Source organism: Callospermophilus lateralis, chromosome 10 (genome assembly GCF_048772815.1).
Source record: "Callospermophilus lateralis isolate mCalLat2 chromosome 10, mCalLat2.hap1, whole genome shotgun sequence".
NCBI classification, from domain to species: Eukaryota; Metazoa; Chordata; class Mammalia; order Rodentia; family Sciuridae; genus Callospermophilus; species Callospermophilus lateralis.
In genome coordinates this window covers 12,862,757-12,879,834 of record NC_135314.1, presented here as the reverse complement: position 1 = coordinate 12,879,834, position 17,078 = coordinate 12,862,757, and positions in this window count along the sequence as shown.

The following is a 17,078-nucleotide window of genomic DNA, read 5'->3' as shown; positions in this document are numbered from 1 at the left end:
TATATTCATTTGCTGTAGCAGCGATTTTGTGGAGTTCTTTTGGAATTTGTAAGTGTTAAGTATATAATCTGGAAACTAATAATTTGGATTCTTCCCTTCCTATTTTATTCCTTTTATTTCCTGTGCTTTCAGTTTTTCCCCGTTAACTATAATGCTGGCTTTAGGTCTTTCAGGAACAACCTTTGTGATATTGAGGTAAGTACCTTTTGTCTCTAGATTGCTTTTTAAATCATGAATATGTGCTGGATTTGTCCAAAAGCTTTTTATGCATCTACTGAGATGACTTACACCTATTGACTTGCATATGTTCAACCTTACTTGAAACCTTGGAGTAAAACTAACTTGATCATTATATGCAAAATTTGCTAATATTTTTTTTCAGAATTTTTATAATTAAGTTGCTCAAGAATATTGCTGTGTAGTTTCTGTCCTTGGTGTGTCTTTTCTGATTTTGGTATAATGGCTTCACAGAAAAGAGTTGTAAGTATTACATCTCTTTCTGTTTTGTGAAATAATTTGTAGTAAGTTGGCATCATTTCTACTTTAAAGGTTTGGAAGAATTAAACTGAAAACCCATTGTTGTTGTTGTTATTGTTGTTGGAAGAATTTTTATTATGGCTTCTATCCTACCTCTAGATATCATTATCTTTAGATTTTCTATGTCTTTTTGATTCAATTTTGGCAGGTCATACAAGTCTACGAATGTACCTATTTCTTCTAGGTTTTCTTTTTTTTTTTTTTTTTTTGGAGTCTATGTTTTCACAATAGTCCATAATGATCCTGTATTTCTGTAATATCTGTGGTGATTTCTCCTTTTTCATTGCAAATTTTAATAATTTGATTCTTCTCTCTTTTTCTTTTGGTTAGTTTGGCTTAGGACTTATGAAAATAGTTAATATTTTCAAAGAACCAACACTTTGTTTCATTGATCCTTGGTATTGCTTTTTTATTCTCCATTTCATTGACTTTGGCTCTGCTCTTCATTATTTCCTCCCTTCTATTTGTACTGGAATTACTGTGTTCTTGTTTTTTCAAGGAAGTTGGGATGCATTATCATGTTTTTTATATGGAAGCGCTCTGATTTTCTTCTGAATGCACACATAGTCATAAGCTTTCCTCTTAGAATGCACTCCACAGTATCACATTGTTTTGGGTATGCTATATTGCTATTTTCATTTCATTCTAAGAATTTTTAAAATGTCTCCTCTGTTTTGTTATACCACCCATTCATCATTCAAAAGTGCGCTGTTCAATCTCCATGTGTTTATATACTTTCTGTAGTTTTTAGTGATAACTTCCATTTTTATTCAATCCAGTTCACATAAGATGAAAGGAATTGTACCAATTGTTTGTGTTTTTTAAGAGTTTCATTATGTCCCAAAATATGGTCTATTTTAGAGAACGTTTCATGAGAAGCAAAGAAGAACGTAAATCCGCTATTGTTAGATGAAATATTCTATACTTATTTATTAAGTGTATTTGATTTATGTTTTTTGCTTATGAAGAGTATTTGCTGAATGGGTCTGGATGACGTACCTATTGGTGAGAGAAGTATGTAGTAATCACCTAGTACTATGTTACTGGGGTCTACTTAATTATATTGTAGTGTTGATTTTGTATAATTAAATGCACCAAAGATTGGGGTATTACTATTGTAATAGTAATCCAACCTTCTGTTGATTGTTCCCTTTACCTTTTAGAAGTGACTGTCTTTTTCTCTTCTGATAATTTTTACTTGAAGGTGCTTCTTCAGATATGAAAGTGTTTGTTTGGGGGCTTCATTTGCATGGAGTATTAATTTCTTCCATCCTTTCACTTTCTGCCTATGGCTGTCTTTTCCTGTAAGGTGGGGTTCATGTACATGCAATGCTATTTTAGGAATATTTTCTAAACTACTGCCATTTTGATTTGTTTTTAATATGGTCCTATTTTTTATTTGCTTAGATACCCCTCAAAGGAGATTTGTCTATTTGTAAGTTCTGGAGACTGTTTTTGATTTCTTCTGTGTACACTGTTCTTTAAATGTTTTCTGTAGCACCAACTTAGTAGTCCTTGCTTATCCTGGAAGGTTTTTATTTCCTTTTTGATTCAGAAAGATATCCTTGTTGGATATTGCAGTCTTAGAAAGTTCCAATTTCTAAACCAACTTTCTTTCAGAAATTGGAACTCATCATTCCAAGCCCTCCTGGATTTTTAAAGATTGTGCTGAGAAATCATACATAATTATGATTGGTTTGCATCTAAATGTGACCCTACACATTTCTCTTAAGGACTTATAAAATCTAGCCTTGCTCTGTATGTTATGCATTTAAAACAATGTGTTATGGAGAGAGATTTCGTTTTGTTCTTGCTTATTTGAAGTTCTGAATGACTCCTTATCTGGATGTCCATCTCATTCTACAGACATAGTAAATTCTTCTTTCATTTTCCTGAATAGGTTAGCCCGCATCTGACAACCATCTTCAATTCTAATGATTCTAAGATTTGGACTCTTAATTTTGTCCCAGAGTTCTAGCACATTTTGGTCATACTTACTTACTTTATGTTCTTTAATACTGTCTGAATATTTAAGCCAAGTCCCTTTGTCCTCCAACACTGACAGTATGTTTGATTCTATTAGAGCGACTTTCAACTATTTTATTGGATTTCTTGAGCCTTTCATTTTCAAGATTTCTGTTTGCTACTTTTTCAATATCTCTATCACATTATTAAGTTTCTCATCTGTGCTGTATACTACTTCCTGAGTTAATTAACTTCTTCTCTTTTGTTGTCTTTGAAATCATTGATCATATAATCAATTTTCAATTATTTATCTCGTATTTCTTCTACTTCAGTATTTTTGGAGTCTTATGAACTTTAGGAGATTTAATGTGATCTTGTTTTTTCATGTTCCTTATAGTCCTGCACTGGTTTATATGTATTTGTTAGGATGGTCCTCTCTTCCTCTCTTATATGTCTTCTAAGGGCACAGATTTTTCATTCAAAACTATTCTGGATAATAGGTTTTTATAAATTCTCCAATGAATTGCCAAATGAGTTTTATAATATAGTCTCCCTGCTAGCTCCTTGATAGTTATTAGTCTACTTTGATACAGTGTGTAATGTGTCAAAGATTGGAGATTCCACTTTTCCTGTAGGTCTCAAGAGAATGGAGTCCTCTTCGTAGATCTGGCAATGATGATACATATAGGGTATATGGTATATGCCTACTATGATTGCTTTTCTCTTCTTAAGAACACTGTATATTCTAAAGGTATATGGATGTTATCTATATGTGGTGTCCACAGTCTTTGTATTAATTGTCTCTGGTTTTTTTCTAGAATAGCGGACATCCATTTGTAGAACCTAACGGCCTCACTAGCTTTTTCTACTTGAAATCTGGTTGCTATTTTGTAGGTTTTATATCTGTTTCTTAAAAGTTTCCATCCCTAGTTATTCCTCTGAACACATGATTCCAAAGATATAGCAATGCATCTATGAAGAGCTGGGAAGTGTATGTTTGGAAATGAGACTCTTAGAATGAGCTTTTTAAATTACTTGGAGAAGTGCACTAATTGTCAATTGATTAGTAGGTTCAATTATTTCTAACTAAGTCTGTCATATTTGGAAACCTAATATTTTGTATTCTGATGAAGAAAAATACAAATGAATATGACATTCTGATAATTTTTTTAAATCCCAGAGCCAACACTTGATAAAAATCAACTATAGATACTCATTTGTTGAAAAAACCAAAATGATGAATATTCTTCACCAAAGAAAAAGCTAATGAATATCATATAAATTACAAATTCCATTGGATATTTGGTCTGTTTGATTCCAATGAAATTCTGAAATAGTTAGGTGGCCTATAAGTCAGAAATAGCAGTACAAAAGAGTTAGAAAACTTTACTGATATCACAAGAATAATATATTACCAAGTTCAATTTTGTGTTCTCCCCTGTTATCCTACATAAAAGCCTTCCTTTATAATCAACAAATACTTGGACAATTAATTACACTGAAGTAAATTTTACTAATTCATGTGGTGACCCATTTGACTCTGTGATTATTCTCTTATAAAATCCCATTCCCATTAGGGTCTCCTTATTCCCAGAGTTATTCAGAATCCTAGATAAAATTTATTTCAACGTTTTCTTCCCAAGCTCTGCCATCAAGTATGGCTGATGCCATTTTTAACCTATTCACCTTCACTCCTGAATGATCTATCCTTGAAACTCATTGGTACAACTGGCTCCCTAATTTCTGCTGAGATGCAAAGAAGTTGTCCTGGTCACCCATGGCAGCCAATTACCAGATAATGTAGAAAACAAAAGGGGAAAACTGTTGTACTTGTTTTGTATGAGCATATAGCAAATTATAAAAAGAGCAGCATAAAACTATGCCTATTTGTTATTTCAGTCTTTGTGGATCAGAAGACTAAGTTAAATCTAGCTGGGCTTTCTGTCAAAGATCTTAAAATATTGCAATCAAGATGTCAATTAGGACAACTACCTCATTTCTTTATCATATATCTTAATTAGAATTGCCAAATCTAATAAGCATGTCTCCCCAAAGTGTATGAAACATAGTAAAAGTCATGGTTTTATCTGAAATTCAAATTCAGCCCTCTATATGTTTTATCCACTCACCTAAAACATAACAGTATCACAGAAGTGACATCTTATCATCTTTGACAGGGTTAGAGGCAAGTCACACATACTTCCCACACATAGGGCATGAGATCATATAAGGTTGTAGGTCATTGGGGCTTATCTTTACATTCTGCCTACAAACAACTATGAATTTATGCCCTTTACCTAATTCAGAAGTGTTATCAATAAGATTACAGTTTATGGATATTTCCAAAATGTACTTTATCTTCTCTCCCATTCTACCCTATCTAAAAGGATTTACCTCTTCATGTCTGATTGACAAGCTCCTATTCATACTTTATATTAGAGCTAGAAATTTTCCTATTTTTAGAAATGCCCACAACTATTCACTCTACCTGTTCTTCACTTGGGCCAAACTTCTGATTGATTTCTTTCTTTCATTTTTTGTTGGATGGTTTTGTTTGTTTGTTTGTCTCATTTGTGTATGTGTGTGTGTGTGTGTGTGTGTGTGTGTATACTTCCCAAACACTCATTTGTATAACTATATTATAGCAACACTTTTGAAGCTTGTAGTTTTTCATGTTTTCTCCACATGTTTGGAAAGCGAAGATTAAGTATTTTAGTTTATTAGTAATAGCATATAATGAAAGGTGTTTTATTAGTAGCTTAGTAAATATTTGATGAATAAGACTACCTATAAAATCTGTAAAAAGTGGTTCTATCCCTCTCTAAGAATAACAATATAGCCACCCAATCATTTTGACTGTTCCACTGCTCAAGACAGACATTCCTTACAAGAGTCAAGGGCTCTAGAAACGTACAAGTAGTTGAATCTTGACTATACTTCTGACAGTCTTTGTATCCCAAATGAACATCAAATTTCCACAGTATGAGGAAGAAATAATTTGAACTTTCCTGGAATTCATATCACTATTTACACAGAAAGAAAAGCTCACATGGACTCAACCTATAATATCCTACAATATCCTAGAATAGAAGGAGAAACAGAAATGGATATGTGAGATCAACTCATTCCATCCATCTTTCTCAGTTTGCAATTTCACCCGCAATTAATCCTCAGAATAAGTGAGTCCACCTGGCTTCAAACACAGCTAGTTATAAAGCACCTGATGAGGAAGTCAGTCTTCTTTCAGGTGGTGTCATAGGTGAGAAAGAGCTCTTGTTGTGAGGAATTTATGTGTCATGATCATCTATTTGCTTCAACCTAATTATTATCCACAATGACACAGAGTATATCCATAATATTAATCTTACTAGTATTCCAACATCTCTTTCAGATTTGAAACCGAACATACCACCCTCAACTTCCTACAATTCTAAGTGCTAAAAGGAAAAACATGATGCTAAAGACATGATCTTTGGGTTTTATGACTTCTCCAAAACTGTTGTCTAAGGTCTCATGGGTCCTCCCTTCAAAAGTTCCCAATGTTTCTCTGTTCCTTTCTCTATCTATTTCAACACCCAAAAGTAAGCCCAAATTTAACCTGTCTGCAAATTTTCACAGATGTAACTTTGAGCCTCTGTCACTCCCCTACCAACCCACTTTTGCATGGTTAGCAGTTTCCTGAAGCAGACTTTCCAGTAACATCCTGTGTGTGTACATGTGTGTGTACATATTGATGAATGAAGAGCACTGATTGATAAAGAAAGAAAGAAATGGATAAACCCAAGTCATGAGACTCAAATGCTTAAGAACAAACCCATGAGTGAAACAAATTGGAGAACACAAGACTCAGCCTGTGAGGGACTGCTTCTTCAGGGTCAGTATTCAAGATTTGAGACACTAGGAGTGTCATGGACTCTGATGGACCAAAATGGATGCCAGACACACACAGTTGGTAAAGCAGCTGCATATTAACCCTCCCAGTCCCTGAAAAGGTCAGAGAAATATAGAAATAGAACACAAGTAAAGTGAATAGCAAGTCTGTGTTAGTCAGATGTGTGTAACTATATTGAAATGGATGAGATAATTTGTCAAGAGAATAGGTTTTTTGGCTCCCAGGTTTTGGAAGTCCAATCCATGATTGCTGCACTGTGTTTTGGACCTTTGAGGAGACAGCCCATCATGGTGGAGCACAGGGTGCAGTCACACCACTTTTGTCATGAACAGAGCACAGAGAAAGAGGACGCGGAAGTGCCTGGGAAGCCACTGTTCACTTTAAGGGTACACCACTATGAACCAAGGACCCCTGTATGGTTTGGATATGAGATAAAGCCCAAAAGCTCATGACTAAATTATCAGAGCTGTTGCCTAATCAGTGGATTAATCCACTTGATGCATTAATCATTTGGAAGGACTTCTCTACTGAGGGCTGTCTATAGGCAGATGGGACATGGCCTGAGGAAGTATGTGACTGGGGCATGCCCTTGGGGGTCATAGCTTGTTTCCTGGTTCCTTCCTCCCTCTCTCCCTCTCTCTGATTCCTGGCTACCATTAGGTGAGCAGCTCTCCTCTGTCATGTCCTTCTCCCATGATGCTCTGCCTCCTGTCGGGCAAGAGAAATTGAGTCAGAGGACTATGGGCTGAATGTCTGAAACCGTGAACACAAAACAAACGTTTTTCCCACTAAGGTGCTCTGGACAGGGAATTTAGAAACAAAAACAATGAACATGACCTCCACTACACCCCACTTCCTAGTCTGCCCACTGCCAATAGTGCCAACTTGGGTCACAGCCTTAAGCACAGGAAACTTTGGAGGAAAATAATACAAATAATTTAGCTTAATTAAACAAACATACTAAAATTGAATACATTAATGCTCTTACAACTTTATTACCATGATATGAAATCAGAGTTAAATCAACCAGCTCTACACTAAGCCATTACTTCAGACTAAATTTCCTTTCTCATTGAGCTCCTCATTCTGATCCTTATTCTTGAGAGACATGAAATTTAGAGTGTGATATTTGTTTCTGTGTTGAAGATATAAAGATAATAAATCAACATTGTATGAATTAAGAAATGTAGAAGTAAGATAATATTTGGATCAAACCAATAAATATCATTATATTAGTCTCAACTAACTTGAATTCCACAAACTTTACAGGACACCAAAATCCCAACCATTAATAGTGACACTCATAGAATAAAGACGATGCTTCTTAGTAAATAAATTGTTTTATTAAGAACAGCTATTTTGTTCCACTTTAGTATAAACCAATTATACTTCTGCTGGTAGCTGCAGCACAAATACAAGAAGAAAGTTTGAGAGTTTACATTGAAGTATTCAACAAAATAATATCTGTTTTCAGAAATGTGATGAAACTTCTTAGTCTACTTCAACTGCTATCAGGGGTTGTGATGTCAAGTCAGGTGCCCAGCAGAACTTCATCTTTTCTTCCATTTGAAGTTAATGGATGGGAGGATTTCAATTGAACTTGCTGGTGGAGTGGTCATTTCAAGGGCAAAGGATGGCTTGTTGAAATGATTAGCAGCAAGAAGAGCATCTTCTGTAGCTGCAGCAGCCAGAGCGGTATCCACAGCCATAGTTGGAACCATATCCACAGCCAGAGCCATATCCACAGCCATAACCACAGCCAGAGCCTGAGCCATAGCCACAGCCATAGCCAGAGCCACAGCCAGAGCCATATCCACAGCCACAGAGGGAGCCATAACCACATCCAGAGCCAGAGCCACAGTGAGATCTATATACATTGATAGAGCCACAGCCACATCCACAGCCAGAGCCATATCCACAGCCTGAGCCATATCCACAGCCAGAGCCATATCCATAGCCTGAGCTATATCCACAGCCAGAGCCATATCCACAGCCTGAGCCATAGCCACAGCCAGAGCCATATCCACAGCCTGAGCTAAATCCACAGCCAGAGCCATATCCACAGCCTGAGCTATATCCACAGCCAGAGCCATAGCCACAGCCAGAGCCATATCCACAGCCTGAGTCACAGCCACAGCCAGAGCCGCAGCTGCAGCCTCCACAGGAGTTCCCGTAGTAGTTACTGCACATGGTGTCAGTTGGTGAGGTTTCTGTGGAGGGGTTGAAGGATGTTTCTAAAGTGTGAATGTCACCCAGTCCTCCAGGATCTTTATATACTTACAGGTTGGATGTGTCATAGCTCACATGGCTCTGTTCTCTCATTTTACAAACATGTGCCTGAACTGAGTTCAATCTGTGTACAATCATGTTATTAGAAGTTCAGCATTTCCTTAAAGCTTCCCTAGGAATTTTCCATAGGAATTTCCAGAACCCTTCAATAAATGGGTCTATTTTCTAAACACAATTTCATGCCATTATAATTTAAATGTATACAATTTACTTTCATGACCATATTATGACAGAACATACCCACGAAGTATGTTTGACTTATAAATATATGTCATTCTGTTCTTTGAAGGTTAGGAAAACTCTGTATTAAAGAACAAGATCTTGTCATTAAATTATCATCATCAGGAATAGAATCAGTGTCTATGTTTTCTGCTTTTTCTAATAACTTGTGTTTCAAACATAAATCAAAATAGTTACTTTTCATGGATTTTGGACAATGTAATAAATATTTCAATATGCTAACCATAATATATTCCCTCCTAAAACAATATCTTCTCTCTGAAGGGAATGTTTCCTCCCATTTTTTTTCCTGGAAAGGAATGAATTTCTCTTTCTTTCCTGATGCTAGAATTTTTCTTAAAATCGTGATAAACCCATATGATTTATAACTGAAAAGAACTAGGAAGAGTTTCCATTTTGAAGTATGAAAATGTGTTGATCTAGCACGTTCTTTCTTGCTGCAGTCCAATTGTTCCACCTGTTAAAAACAAGACTGTGTGCGTTCACTCAGACTACAGTCATGTTGGTGCTCTCCATCAATGCTGCCCTCTCAGTGGAGTTAACCACCTGTTAATACTTCAACAGGTGGAATAGGTGAGAACAGGAGATACTGTGGTCAAACCTACCACATTCGAATTAGACTGGAGGGACAATTTTTAGTGCTCACAGACTGGAAACTCAAATAATTCATGTCTTTGAACATTGTTAAAGAATGGATTGATAGGTTTTCAGCAGAAACACAGTATGTTTGTGTGAAGTGAAGATCATACCAATATACTTGATCAAATAATTCCACATATTTTCTTCATTTTAGTCTCATTTGTCTTCTCCAGAGTATAATTTTAACAAGTACATATATTTATACTACTTTCTTTGATTGTTTCAATTATGCCTATAGTAAAACTGACCTTCAAAGCAATTTCTTTGAACTTCACATCACCTTCTTCCATAGTCCCTATGGTAAATGGGCGCTAGTCCATGGCCATTCTTCTGTTCATGACTCTCTCATGATTTTTCCTAAATTTGGGGCCTCCTATAGATATTTCACCCTAAATTTTAACTTCTCATCTTATACACTAATAAGATTTAAAAGATGCAAGTGACCTCCACTATATACACACAAATCTTCCTAAACCTAAACATCTCTGTATCAGTATGTGTTTAACCAGGATATGTGGACCACACAGCAGTTCAATTGGGAAAACTTTAATCTCAGAAACAACTAGACTATGATAAACAGCAATGATAATTTATGAGGAAACACCTTATGGAACTCTCTGTCTATGAGGGAATGCTGGAAAAAAAAGAAAAATTAAGAAGGATTATTGTACCCATTGATAGAGTAGATAGAGAAATTTCTGTGCTGTAGTCAGAAATACTGTAGTGTGCACTTAAAAACTGGTAAAGATGGTTCTATGAGGTCAAATATTACTATTACTAGAAAAAGAAAACTGAACATGAGGAAAGTTTGGGAGGTGATAAATATGTTTGTTACCTTGATTGTGATGATGAACTCATGGGTGTATGCATTTGTCCACATTCATGAAACCACAGACATGGCATGTGTCAGGTCCTTTATATCAATCAAAAGTTGATCAGGCCATTGAGAAAATGAATAAGCTGACAAACAAGCACTTAGACCTTACACTCTAGTCACTGGATAAAGAAGACCAGCCTTCTGGAGTGTATTTAGTGAACAACTGATCATTAGCCAGAGGTGTGGATATGTGGAGTTATAAAGGGCTGGACCACAGCAAGATCCTGGGGAGGGAAGGAAGGACAGATTTTATAAGTGTCTGTTAGGAAGCAGACTAATGTACAGACACCAATACCTGAGAAGTATGCAAGGTGCCAATTTCTGTGTTTAGAGTCTAAATAAAGATTACTGGCAGAATGATGTCTTTTAGCATCTAACACTTTTTGACCCCAGGCTAAGGTAGGCTTCACGATATGTCCTTAAACCCACTCTGCCTACAACCTGTCCCTCTTTCTTGTGCCTCAGCAAAAAAAAAAAAAAAAAAAAAAAAACAGAAAAACCAGTGTCTCTTTGGATGTCCATTTGCATCCTCTACTGAGCAAGCTAAAGATGTGCACTAATTTAAAGTTAAATGCTCAAAGAAATCTCATCTACCATCATAGAACACATTGAAGTTTGAGTTTGAGATTTAAAGGCAGTAAATTGACACATGGTTCAGTCTTTTCTATGTTCCATGGTTCAGTAGTAAGAATAGCATTCCCTGGAAAAGAGAGTGAGTAATTTCCTGGTGGAGAATTGGAAAATGCCTTCAACCTGGAGGGACCTCAATTTCTGTAACTGCTGAATGGTAAGAAATTTAAGTATATGTATATAAATTTTGAGACTCATGAAAAATATATAGTAAATATAAAGAGCCATGGAATAGAAGCTCATTCATAACAAAGGCAATATATTTTCCTCTTTATTTACTTTTTTTATTGTAATATACAGATTCACCAAAAATTGCAAATTTTGTACTGATATATGCATTTTAAAATAGCAATGCTTGCTTAAATGTTGTTATGTTTTATGCATGATATATATGTATATATTTATACATATACAAAATAATGCAAATATATTTTGTATATGCTATATATTTTTGTAGGATCTACATATCAGTATTTGCCATAATTATTTCTAAAATGGACAAACCTTCAAAACACAGATTACAATGGGATTGACCTCACTGCACTCTACTGAAGAATTTTATACAATAAAGATTTTTTTTAATATAAAATCAAGCAATATGCCACAAGACTTACTTCATAGAATATTTTGAAACTCCGTAATCAAGAAGCCCCACTGAAAATGTACTAAAACCTAACTTGGGAACAATGAGGACAAAACTGATTTCTCTAGATTCAAATAGTCACTGCATTGCTGTGTAAAATCAGCCTCTATAAGACTATTTTATATTTGAAAATTTCAACAGAGATGAGTTAGGTGTCATTAGGAAGGACCCTCTTCAGGTTCAAGAGATCAAACTCTGAAAGATCTGATAGAATCTCGCTATAAAAAAATATATATATAAACCCTCTTTTTAGCCTATTTCTATTTCAGAGATAATTCAATCTGAATCAATCTAGGGTTTGTCTGAATCCTCAACCAACTGGATGGTTTCATCTACACCTATAAAATTCCTTTTCTTGTGCAAGTATTTTTAAAACTATTTTTGGGATTTCAAATCATTCTTGGAAACTAGAAGATTATAAATCATTTATACCTTTTTTAACATTCTTAATTACTTATTTTTTTATTTTAGTTTTTTTAAATTTCCAATTAATTTGTTATTATTAGATAAGTTTGTAAGAGACCAGCCTATAAAACTTCAGTTTGGAGAGCATCAGCTTAGTAAAATGTTCTCTCAAACCTTTTACCTTCAAGACTTACACATTTAGGAAACAGAATTGATACATAATAATAATATTATCATAATTACTTTGATTTTTTAAACTTTTTTATTATTTTTTATTTCTATATGACAGCAGAATGCATTACAATTCATATTACACATATGGAGAACAAATTTTTCATATCTCTGGTTGTATACAAAGTATATTCACACTAATTCATGTCTTCATACGTGTACTTTGGATACTGATGTCCATCATATTCCACCATCATTTCTAACCCCATTACCCTTTCCTTCCACTCCCACTCCTCTGCCTTATCTAGAGTTTGTCTATTCCTCCCATGCTTCCCCTCCCTACCCCCTATGAATCAGCCTCTTTATATCAGAGAAAACATTCAGCATTTGGTTTTTTGGGATTGGCTAACTTCACTTAACATTATCTTCTCTATCTCCATCAATTTACCTGCAAATACCATGATTTTATTCTCTTTTATTGCTGGTAGTACTCCATTGTGTAGATATGCCACATGGTATTGGCATCAAAACAGACTGTTAGACCAATGGTATAGATAGAGGACACAGAGACTAACCCATAAAATTACAATTATCTTATATTAGACAAAGGTGCCAAAAATATGAATTGGAGGAAAGTTATCCTCTTCAACAAATGGTGCTAGGAAACTGGGAATTCATATGCAAAAAAAAAAAAATGAAATTAAACCCCTATCTCTCACCATGCAAAAAAACTTAACTCAAAATGGATCAAGGACTTAGGAATTAAACCAGAGACCTTGTGTCTAATAGAAAAAAAAGAGTGGGCCCTAATTTTCATCATGTCAGATTAGGACCCAACTTCTAATAAGACACCTATAGCGTAAGAATTAAAAGCAAGAATTAAATGGGATGGATTCAAACTAAAAAGTTTCTTCTTAGCAAAAGAAACAATCAGTGAGGTGAATAGAGAGCCTACATCTTGGGAGCAAATTTTTACCCCTCACACATCAGATAGAGCACTAATCTCTAGGGTATATAAAGAACTCAAAAAGCTAAACACCAAAAAAACAAATAAACTAAGAAATAAACGGGCCAAAGACCTGAACAGACTCTTCTCAGAAGATGATATACAATCAGTCAACAAATATATAAAAAATGTTCATCATTGCTAACAATTAGAGAAATGCAAATCAAAACCACTCTAAGATTTCATCTCACTACAGTCAGAATGTCAGCTATTAAGAATACAAACAATAAGTGTTTTGTGAGGATGTAGGGGAAAACATATGCTCACATGCTGCTGGTAGGACTGCAAATTGGTGCAACCAATACAGAAAGCAGTATGGAGATCTCTTGGAAAATTGGGAATGGAACCACCATTTGACCCAGCTATATCCCTCTTCTCCGTCTATACCCAAAGGACTTAAAAACAGCACACTACAGGGATACGGCCACATCAGTGTTTATAGCAGCACAATTCCCAATAGCTAAACTGTGGAACCAACCTAGATGCCCTTCAGTAGATGAATGATTCAATTTTTTTAAATATTTATTTTTTTAATTGTAGCTGGACACAAGGCCTTTATTTATTTATTTTTATGTGGTGCCAAGGATCAAACCCAGAACCTTGCATGTCGTGCTAGGCAAATGCTCTACCACTGAGCCCCAAGCCCAGCCCTGATTTTAGGGTTTTTTTAAAATTATTATTCTAATTAGTAGAATGTATTTTGACATACTGTACACAAATGGAGCACAATTTCTCCTTTCTCTGGCTGAAAATGGTGTAAAGTCCCATGAGTAGTGTAATTATACATGCATGTAGGGTAATAATGTCTGTCTCTATCCACCATCCTTCACATCCTCATATCCTTTCCCCTCCCCTCATTACCCTCTGCACAATCCAAAGTTTATTCATTCTTCCCCACCCCACCCCATTATGGATTAGCATCCACTTATCAGAGAAAACATTCACCTTTGTTTTTTGGGGTTTGGGTATTTAGCTTAACATGATATTCTCCAAGTCCACCCATTTATTGGTAAATGTCATAATTTCACTCTTACTTAAGACTTAGTAATATTACATTGTGTATATGCAACAAATTTCCTCATCTATTCATCTTTTGAAGGGTTCCATAGTTTAGCTATGGTGAATTGAGCTGCTATAAACATGGATGTGGCTACATAAGTATAGTGTGTTTATTTTAACTCCTTTGGGTATATAATGAGGAGTGATGTAACTGGGTCAGATGGTGGTTCCATTCCAAGTTTTCTGAGGGATCTCTATACTGTTTTCCATTGTGGTTACATCAACTTGCAGTCCTACCAGCAATGAATGAGTGTACCTTTTTTCTTCACATTCTCACCAACACTTATTGTTGCTTGTCTTCTTGATAATTGCCATTTTGACTGGAGTGAGATGAAATCTTAGAGTAACTTTGGTTTGCATTTCTCTAATCACTAGACATGATAAACATTTTTTTGTATGCTTGTTGTTCATTTGTATTTGTTCTTCTGTGAAGTGTCTGCTCAGTTCATTAGCTCACTTATTGATTGAGTTATTTGTTTTTTGGTGTAAATTTTTTTGAGTTCTTTATATTTTCCCCTACAGATTAATGCTCTATCTGAGGTGTGTGTGGTAAAGATTTTCTCCAATTCTGTAGTCTCTCTCCTCATGTTATTGAGTGTTTCCTTTGCTGAGAAGAAGAATTTTAGTTTAATTACATCCAATTTATTGATCTCAATTTTACTTCTTGCACTTTAAAAGTCTGGTTAAGAAAGTCAGTTCCTAAGACAACATGGTGGAGATTTGGTCCTACTTTGTCTTCTATTAAGTGCAGGGTTTCTATGCTAGTGCCTAAGTCTTTGATCTACTTTGAGTTGATTTTTGTGGAGGGTGAGAGATAGGGGTTTAATTTCATTTTGCTACACATGGATTTCCATTTTCCTAGTACCATTGGATGAATAGGCTATCTTTTCTCCAATGTATATTTTTGCATCTTACCGCATTTATGTGGGTTTATCTCTGTGTCTTATATTATGCACCATTCGTCTACATGTCTATTTTGATGCCAATACCATGCTGTTTTGTTACTATTACTCTGTAGTATTAGTTTAAGGTCCAGTATTATGATGCCTCCTGCTTCACTCTTCTTGCTAAGGATTGCCTTGGCTATTCTGGGTCTCTTATTTTTCCAAATGAATCTCATGATTGCTTTTTCTAGGTGTATGAAGAATGTCATTGGCATTTTAATAGGAATTGAATTAAATCTTTCAGGTACACCACTTTAATAAAGGGTTAAGCTAAGTCTCAAAGGGGTTATATTCCAAGTCAATATTTTATTGTGAAAATGTGTATTTCTTAAAAGTTCCAATATAATCAAAATATCTCGTATATCCTCATGATCATGCCAAATGTAAACTTAGATCACTCCATATACAGTTTTTTTCCTTAATTCCTCACTATTATGTTCCCCATAAAACTCTGTATATTTAGTTAAAATGGAATATTATTATCTTCTTCCTTCTCTTTTAGTTTGAGCTTCTTTGGATATTCAGAAAAGCTTGAAGACCTTTCTTACTTTGTTAATCTAATTATTACTAGCTCCCATCAATCATCGTTCTTGTCTGTCTCCTAGAGGAAAAGATATTAAAAATATCCTCCTCTCTCTGGCTACCTTCCACACTATAAAAAGTTGTTTCTTTTCACCTTTCCTATTGCTCCTAAGAACATCCAACTTTGACTGTATGCTTCATGGGCATTGTTTAATTCATAGAATCAACACTTCTTAAATCTTAGAGTCACAAAAGGGATTGAGATGATGATAAATATACCTGGGCCTATATGTTTTAATTCCCCCATAAAATGCAGAATAAATAATGATTGAGCTCCTACACAGACACACCCAAAGCTGGAGAACCCGTCTGGGCTCCAATTTCCTTTGGCACTTTGTGTTTAGAAAATGGCCATATCTTGAGAAGTCCTCCTCCTTGCAATTCATATAAGCTCATCTGATTCTGGACTCTGGAACTAGACAAACACTCTTTAAAGTTCTTCCATGTAATAATTCTCTACACGTGTGGGGGAAACAGCACCTCTGCTGCTTCTCATCACAAGGTGCTCTGAAGCCCATGCTCCATTCAGTCTTCTCTCTCATAGCCTCCCTGCCCCTTCCTCTCACTCTCTGAACTGCCTTTGAAATTTTCCAAGTCTCTGCCACAGCACATGTTCCCTCCGTTTTCTTGTGTCCTGTTAATAAGAAATGTTTCTTTTTCCCACAGTCCAATTCCCATGCAGACATATGAGAATGGCCTAGAAATGGCATGAATTTGTGTCTTTGTGTTCATATAAGGTGTGATACACTTGGATGTAGTAAACAAGTGGCACAAACTTGTGTTTTAGTGTTTATATGAAATGTCATAAACATTCAGAAAATTAATTAATAATTTCCATGTGTGAAGGCTACATTATAAATGCATACCTTAAAATAAAATCCAAGCAAACCTGAACATCTAACATCACAAGGCGCTGTGGGATGTGGCCCCTGCCCCCTCTTCATCTTTGCTCCTTTTGCTCTCCTGTTCATGTCATAAATACACTAACAAAAATAATATAAATACACAAACTCCAGCCACATGGTTCCCTTTACAGACATAACCATGGTAACTTCTGTCACCTCAGGGCCTTTGCAAACATTCTTCCCTCTGCCTCCCTCATTTCCCCCCATTTCTGACACTTATGTGTTTTGATTTATTTTGAGATTTTTCAAATCCCACCTCAGTTGTCACTTCTTTAAAGAAGTCAGGCTCATATC